The sequence below is a fragment of the Hemicordylus capensis genome, chromosome 8, assembly GCF_027244095.1.
Source record: "Hemicordylus capensis ecotype Gifberg chromosome 8, rHemCap1.1.pri, whole genome shotgun sequence".
Taxonomy (NCBI): Eukaryota; Metazoa; Chordata; class Lepidosauria; order Squamata; family Cordylidae; genus Hemicordylus; species Hemicordylus capensis.
Window position 1 is genome coordinate 15081973 of NC_069664.1, and position 7094 is coordinate 15089066.

The window sequence follows — 7094 nt, forward strand, 5'->3', positions numbered from 1 at the left end:
GCTGATCTGCTCTGATGGCACAATGAGCCTGGGTAGGCACCAGTGTCAGGTGTTCATTGATCTCTAGAGAGAAGTTGTTGGGCAGCCGGGTGGGACTTGGAGAGGCCTTAAGGTAGGAACTGCAGGGTCAATGACGACGAGCAAACTTTGATGTATTAGACCACATAATGTTTGTGGTAATGAGCCACCCCATGGCGCAGCGGGGAAATGGCTTGACTAGTAAGCCAGAGGTTGCTGGTTCGAATCCCTGCTGGTATGTTCCCCAGACTATGGGAAACACCTGTATCAGGCAGCAGTCAGCGATATAGGAAGATGCTGAAAGGCATCATCTCATACTGCACGGGAGATGGCAATGGTCAACCCCTCCTGTATTCTATCAAAGACAACCACAGGGCTCTGTGTTCACCACGAGTCGACACCAACTTGAGGGCACAACTTTACTTTACTTTAATGTTCGTGGTAATGATGGCTGACATACTGCACAAGAGTATGTCAGCCTAGCAATACACTGTTCATGTAATGCACAGGTGGTGTAAGTTATGCAAACAGTATTACACAGAAGAGTGAGCCCACCGGCAATTATGGGCTTACTTTTGTGTAATGCAAATTGCACAGCTTTTGTGCTTGCACAACTGTTACTAGGCTGATGTCTGTCCTGTGCAGTATGGCCAGCCTTCATTTTCACTTTTCTGTAATGATTTAAAAGTGGAGGCACTCTTATAAGGTTATCATTTCAGCTAATGCCAGCTAGAAAATCTCAACAACCCCCCCTCCCCCTCCCTCCCCCCCTCTCTCACACACACACTCAGGCACACACACATAAGGCACCCCAGTCCTTATTCAGATCACAGTGTCCCCCTGCCTAAGGTTTTCTAGAGCAGGGATTATCAATATTGGGTCCCTAGATGTTATTGGACTTCAACTCCCATAATCCCCAGCTCCAGTCGCCTATGGTTGGGGATTATGGGAATTGAAGTCCAATAACTTCTGGGGAGCCAACAATGAGAATCCCTGTTCTATTCAGGTAATCCAAATTCTGCATTCAGAAAAGTTGGGTCTTTTGCTCTGTACACATTATGCATATTGTTGCTTCTACTAGCAGGGGCATAGCAAGGCTGGAGTGGGGCAAAGAGAAGATGGACCACTTGGCCCCCTGGCATCTGGCCTTCTTCACCTCCCCTCTTTGTATCATTCCTGCAGATGTAAGGACTTGGTGAAAAAGAAAACATTTTTGGCATGCCCTTTGTCTCTCTCCTATGCAAATTATACCACTTTTTCCTAGGGTTGCCACATTCTGGCTTGCCAAATCCCGGTGCCAAATTTGTTTATTATGTAAATTGGATTGGACATAATTTTTGAGCAGAATAGGGACTGCACGTTTTGCTCCATAACTCTGCTTCTACGAGGGCTGGAGCTTAGCTTTTTTTATTTTTTTTATTTTTTTTTATGAAAGCTGAAATCCAGGCAAATCTGGGTGGGCTAAGCAATCTGGGTAAGATGCTTAAAAACCAGAAATTTCGGGGGGCATGGCAACTCTACTCTTTCCCCATGCATACAAACACACACAAACACACACACGACCTGCCCTTTAGCTGATGCCAGATGCAGAGTTATTACCCCCTTTCGCGCACATTTTCAAACCAGATGCATTATGCCTGTATTGCTAGCCCACGGCCTCACATAGAAAGGAAGATACTAAGCCTGAAAGAACATACTGGAAAAGGGGGGGGGGTTAGAATGGGGGAGAAAGCAGGGAATGTGGGCCCTGTGGGAAAGAGCTCACCCCCTTGCTTCTGACCCCTCACCCCGAACTGTAACTCCATCCCCTGGAGATCCTGAGGAGGAGGCTGAAATCCTGATGCTTCAGTTTATACCTGAGACTTGGCGACCTCAGCAAGATAATCACAGCCTATACACACGCCTTCTTATACCTTCACATCATGGAGAGATTTATTTTCCTGCACCACATCTTTGGCAGTGAGTGTCCTTCTGGAAATCTTCCCATGCCTTTAGTAATCTGAACTCCAACAGCAGACCAGCCATCTAGGATTTGGAATTAATCTCCATATTTCTGTTTTCAGTAGACTCGTGCTCCCCTCCGAGCCCACACCTCCCTTCTGCCATGGACTGCAAATCCTCTGGACAGAACAGGCAGGAGCTGGGAGCCCAGATGTGTCTGCTACAGTCAACATATGCTGTAAATTTCGTTTTACATGTACACAGCCCATATAATACAGCCTCCGGCGTGATTGCTGGGCAAGTAGAATCCAATTAAAAAGTTTCATTTCCTTATGCTGAGTAGTGTAATTTCAGACACCTCATCTGTCCTGGGCAGATTGCAGTGCTAAGCAATGTGGCTGCTTGCTGGCTACCTTTGCTAACCCAAAGTGAATGCTGGCTGCTTGCTTTCCAGCTGCATTCACAGCTAGATTTCATTCTGCACGTGGCGTGTGTGTGTGTGTGTGTGTGTGTGTGTGTGTGTGGAGGGGGGAATCAGGAGGGATGACCTCATTCCAAGTGCTGGATTAAAGGCTGTTGTCTAGTTAAAGAAACCAGATGCTCACCTTCCAACATCTCACAAAGGAAAATAAGGACATTCTCATAACACCCATGGTTTCAGAGCAAGCAGTTCTCCCCCACTACACTGTTACACTTGAGCCCGATTCAGACATTATGCTGTACAAATGTGCAGATGTCTGTGCACTCTTACATGTGTTTGTATGAATGGCTGTACCTGTGTTCATTTAAATAGAAACGTGGATACAGGCCCTTTAAATGCAGGGTACAGATAGCACCACCCCTGTGGTCATAGGAAAGGAAAGATTGTGACGTCGAGTCAATGTTGACTCCTAGCAATTTCCCATGTGATTTTCTTGGTAGAATACAGGAGTGGTTTACCAGTGCCTCCTCCCATGCAGTATGAGATGATGCCTTTCAGCACCTTCCTAGATTGCTGCTGCCCAATATAGGTGATTACAAATGTATTTACTAGGCACAGTCTTGGAAGCACACCAGCAGGGATTTCAACTAACAACCTCTTGCACTTTAGGCAGGCTGCATCCCTCCCCTCTTCACCTTCACAGCTGATGAGGACAAAGGGCTAGACAAATATGAACAAACAAATAAACCAGAAGCATACTTCTGTATCTGCGTTCAGCATAACATGTGCATGATGGTACCTGTCTACAGATCTGTACGTGTGTACACTGTACACTCGTATGTGTGTTGAACAGAACGTGTGAATGGGCCTATTAGCTGTTGGAGATGTGACTCCATAGGCATTGACTCTTAACAACACCTATAACTTCCGTTGGCTACTAGGGACATTAGGAGTAGATGTCCCTAGTAGTCCTCCACCCACTAACTGGTCAAAGAGGCACTTTTTGTGCGTATCCTCCAAGGAGCCCAGAGTGGTGTACTACATACTTAGCTGTCTTCTCACAACAACCCTGTGAAGTATGTTAGACTGAGAGAGAGGTGACTGGCCCAGAGTCACCCAGCTAGTATCATGGCTGAATGGGGATTTGAACCTGGTTCTCCCTGGTCCTAATCCAGCACTCTAACCACTACACCACGCTGGCTCTCTTTGTAGTAGTAGAACAGAGGCTGAGAGTATAGGGCTGCCCTCTTGCTCTCTCTTCTTTCTTGTGTCTCTGCTCTAATTATCTTCTGCTCTCCCGCTGCTCAATAAAGATAATCACCACTTTTAAAAGGTGCCTCTTTGATGGTAAGGCAGGGGTTATGCAGTAGATATGGCGCAGTAGATATTAGGCATGTTCGCACAATCTTCAAGATCAGGGCAGGAGGCAATTCTACCCTCGTCTGCATGATTGTGCGAACTCACAAAAATACTGCCAACCCAGGTTGCTCAAAGCAGGATAGCTCAACATTTGTACCCTTCACTTAACCAAGGTATAAGAGAGGAGAACTCTCCTATCTTGTCTTTCTGGTGGTGTGAGTCCATTTCCTTTTCTATACAACTATAGGGACCCAGCATGCCTTGAAACCATAGAGAGCTGTGAAACCATAGAGAGATCACATGACCCAAATAGTCATGTGATCAGATCTCCTATGCATTTGCGGGGACCTGGCAGACTGATCCTCTGCCTTTTACCCCTCCAGTTGCTGTGGTGGTCTCTTGCATCTGGACATGCACCACTCAGAAAGATGGAAGAGCAGTGCTAACAACAGCCAACACTTCCAATCCTTGCAGGATGTACCACTCTTCTTTAAAAAGTCCGATTTTCTCCCTTAAATCCATGTGATTCATATTAGAGAAGTGAATAAGAAGGAGTTAATACTCTAGGCACATGAGCAATTGTGCTATAACTTGCAGTACAGTGGCTGTGAATATAGCCAATATTACTGAGTGAGGTCATTTGGCAAATATTTTTGTAAGGCCAAACTGAGAGTAAAAGGAACACAGAAAAAGAGTCTATTTTGGAGTTCACAAGGGCTAAAAGCTACAGCATTTAGACCAGCAGTTCAGGCTGGGCTCAAACTGGCCTGAGCGGTTTGGCTCTACTTTGGACCAAACTGGACTTGATTCAGTCTAAGGTTGAGCCTTTGTACTGAACTGGTTTGAGTGTGAACTGGCTTGATTTTGAGCCTGTTCGCACATCCCTATAGTGTGTCTTGAATGTACACACATTCCTGTATTGCCTTCTTAAGTCCCACTCTTGCTTTGAAACACATGTCCACCTGGGGGCAAAATCTAGTCTGCTGTTAGAAGCATACTCTATGTTCTAATCCGATCTCTAAATGGATGTGTGTTGTGGACGTGCCTGAACTTCTATGAATTTCTCTTTGTACCCTTCTCCAGACAAGCCTGTTAATATTCATGCTGGTTTCTCCATCCCATGATATTTAAGTAAAGTTCAGGCAGACCATTCCTATATAAATCTATCAACTACTGGGAAACTGAAAATCATCAAAATATGAGTTACTTTCCGAGTTCAGTTCTGGAGGTCTGTTGGTCCAAAGGAAGCAGAAAGAACTTTCAATCTTCATAAGGAAAAATGACTAATATAAAATAGCGTGAAAGTCAAATGTCTAACGCAAATGAATTGTTCACTGGCTCTTCAGACTTCTTATCTTAGTGTCCTTTTTCCAGAATTACAAAGATAAGGCAGAAGTGAGGAGTGGAATAAACAGTAGGGATGTGCAGAACGTTCTGAGCTCAGAACATTTTGACTTGAAATGGGGCTTTTTGTGGTGTTCCAAGTTTGAAAAAGAATGCTCTTCAAATGAAGGGCCTGTTTTGAGCTTGGAATGGAATGACTCCATTTCATGTTGGAATGTTCCGAGCGCCATTTTGGCATGCTGTTTTTGGCACTGGCTTCCAATCAGCTTGAAATCTCCTTGTTTTTTGGTTGGCTTGTTATCATACAAATCAACTTGTGTACACACACACACAAAATGTACAGCCCCCCAATATTTATATTACACACACACACACACACACACATATATATATATAGGCAAGGTTCCTCCATTCGTCCATGTTTGATTAATTGATTAAGTGCCAACCACATAGATAGATTCTCTCCAGGATGATCTGTCTTCAACTTGACCTTTAAGGTTTCTCAGTGGTGCATTTATTGCTGTTGTAATTGAGTCCATTCACCTTGTTGCTGGCCGTCCTTTTCTTCTTTTTCCTTCAATTTTTCCCAGCATTATGGACTTCTCAAGGGAGCTGGGTCTTCACATAATGTGTCCAAAGTATGATCGTTTGAACCTGGTCATTTGTGCCTTGAGTGGAAATTCTGGATTGATTTGTTCTATGATCTATTTGTTTGTTTTCCTGGCTGTCTATGGTATCCTCAAAAGTTTTCTCCAACACCAAAGTTCAAAAGCATCAATACTTTTTCTTTCTTGCTTCTTCAAAGTCCAGCTTCCACATCTATAGAGTGTCATGGGGAAGGCCATTGTCCAAATTATTCTAATCTTTGTAGGTATAGACACGTCATGGCATCCAAATATCCTTTCCACAGCCTTCATTGCAACCCTTCCAAGTGCTAGTGTCATGTTTTGCTGATCCCAAATATTAGTAAATAGTTAATTATGTTATTCCCAAATGTTTAGAGTCTGATTCTGTTATAGTATCTTGTCCTCGACACTGTTTCAGTTGTTATAATAATGATATATGAAAGAAATTCATCTACATTTTGAAAGAGAATATTTCATGAATGTTCAAAAAAAATATCTAAGCCCAGCATAGGGGCTGTTGTGGTGTGTATGTGTGAGGGGGATATCTGCCCCATTTGCCGCCTTCCCATTGCTGGACCCCTGTGATAACTTGAAAGAAACAAAATATTTACTTCTTCATTATCAGCAATCAATATGTATACACCAAGCATAAATCAATATAAAGAGCAAGTCTCCAGGGATTTATTCCCATGATATTTAGAATGGGAGCATTTGTGACGCATTGGGGTCTCTTTGTCCTATTGTCCTTATGATCATTTCCAAATTTTACCCTTTCATCTTTTGGATGATCTGGAACGTTTGAACCCTCAACCGTAGGGATGATATTTCTTGAACCAAATGCTCTACAGTTTCTGCTGGCTTTTCCCTGGGAGTCAGTTTAAAGGCTACTCTGCAACCATTTTAATGTTAAGGCCCAGTAATCTAAATCCATTTTGGTTCAAGTGAAGCCCATCCACTTTCCACAGGCTCAGCTTGTCCAATGATCCTTTCCAGTGCCAAACAAAGCCAGACCCCTCCCTTCAGCACCACCATATCATCAATACGTCAAGACCCCCCAGCTTGTCTAGCTGGCCCTGCATGTGGAACAGGTAACATTTCTAAGAATACTACTTTGGAGGTCCTGGATTTCACATCCTACTAAGCATGCTTAATTTGGCTTCCAGGATCACCCAACTACATTTCCCAATGCCACTGGTGATGACATGCATCATGAACTCTGCCTCCTCCCCAGCACTGGCCTGGTTCACACAATCATTTAAATCTAGGTTTAATGTGGGTTACCAACATTGACATGATTGTGTGAACCCATGCCAAGGTGGCTGATAGCCCGAGACACCCCCCCCCCCTTGGCATCACACATGGGGCAGAGCCACCATTGTGCGGAT